This window comes from Bison bison, unplaced genomic scaffold (assembly GCF_000754665.1).
Source record: "Bison bison bison isolate TAMUID 2011002044 unplaced genomic scaffold, Bison_UMD1.0 scf7180017864352, whole genome shotgun sequence".
NCBI classification, from domain to species: domain Eukaryota; kingdom Metazoa; phylum Chordata; class Mammalia; order Artiodactyla; family Bovidae; genus Bison; species Bison bison.
In genome coordinates, this window is record NW_011494924.1 from 5,828,384 (window position 1) to 5,830,357 (window position 1,974).

Consider the following 1,974-nt stretch of genomic DNA (forward strand, 5'->3'; position numbering starts at 1 on the left):
GAAGAATGATGGGTCTGTCTCTTGGTTGACGCAGAAGCTTTGAATAAACCCAGGTATTCTGTAACAACAGCCTTCCCAGAGGGCCAGGGCATGACATCAGGGATGCAAACAGGATAGGATCTTGACTTTCCAAGCCCAGTTTTGCATGCCCATCTGGGCGCCCATGAGTGGTGAAGAGAGTAGAATTTGTTTATGGGTTTTCAGTAAACTGACAGCAGGCAAAGCATATAGTCTCTGTGAACTGAGGTTTGAAACAGTGCCTCTTTCCATTTGCATACCTTCCATCACCCCGAGGGTGACTCTGAATCACAGACTATGTTTTTAATATGGACAAGGGCAGGCATGGTTCCTCTGCCGTTTGACTAGTATGACTGCTGTTGGCAAAGACTTCATTCAGCCATCATCATTATGCCAGGTGCCACGCTTGGCAAGAGGACCGTTGACATGAACAAGGCAGCATCTTACTATGAAGGGAGGGGGAAGGGGGAGTATCTGGCCTGGATCATTGCAGAAGTCTTGCAACTGCTCTCTCTGCTTCCCACCCCTACCCCCACACCACACTTTCTACAAAGCAGCAGTCGTGATCCTGTTACATGTAACTAAGATCATGTCATTGCTCTGTTCAAACCTTTAGGGCCCCCATCCTCCTCATCATTTCAGCTGAGTTTTCACAGTGACCTAGCGGTCCTGGGTATATAATCAGGACCTCCTTCCCTTCTCAGATGTCCTCATCTGAAGGCTGCTCACTGTTGACAGTGTGGGCTCTGGAACCAAGCTCTTTCAGGTTAAGGCCCAGCTCTGCTTCATCCTCTCTGTGCAAACTTGGCAAATGACTGAACCCTCTTAATTCATCTTATATGAAATGGAGATGACAATCAAAATAACACCTATCTCAGAGGGGTTACCTGAATTGATGTATGGAACATGATTGAGATTGTGCTTAGTGGCAACCCACTCCAGTATTCTTGCCTGGAGAATCCCATGGGCAGAGGAGGTTGGTGGGCTACAGTCCATGGGGTCACAAAGAGTCAGACATGACTGAGTGACTAACATTTGGCCCATGAAGTCCAGTCAATCAGTGCTAGTTATAGAGCCATCATCAGATCAGATCAGATCAGTCGCTCAGTCGTGTCCGACTCTTTGCGACCCCATGAATCGCAGCACGCCAGGCCTCCAGAGCCATCATAGGATCCACCAATTCCTCTTCTGGGTATATATCCAAAGAAAATGAGAGAGGATATCAAAGATATATCCATACTCCCATGTTCATTGTGGCATTATTCACAAGAGCCAAGATATGGCAGCAACCCAAGTGTCCATTAATGGATGAATGGATGCAATGGAATCTTACTCAGGCATGAGAAAGGGAAATGCTTTCTTGACTTCCCAAACCCAGTTTTGCATGGGTCCCATGTGATGTGGGATGGACCTTGAGGACACTGTGCTAAGTGAAATAAGTCAGGCAGAGAAGGACAAATAGTGCATGGTATCACTTACACTGTATATGAGAAAAAGGAGTTAAACTAATAGATGTGGAGTAAAAAAGTGATTTCCAGTGTTTGGTAGGTGGGAGAAACAAGGAGAGGTTGGTAAAAAGGTACAAATTTAAAGCTAATGCAGGCGTGTGTGTGCGCACTGTATCACTTCAGTTGTGCTCGACCTTTGCGACCCCATGGACCATAGTCCACCACGTTCCTCCTGGGGTTCTTCAGGCAAGAATCCTGGAGTGGGTTGCTGTGCCCTCCTCCAGGGGATTTTTCAGACCCAGGGATCCAACCCATCCACGTCTCTTACATCTCCTGCATTGGCAGGCAGGTTCTTTACCACTAGTGCCACCTGGGAAGCCCCCAACTTAAAGCTAGAAGATGAATAAAGTCTGAGAATCTGATATGTAACATATCATATATAACACTGAATTGTATAAATAAAATCTTCTCAGAGAGTAAAACTTATATGTTCTCATCAAATACAAAT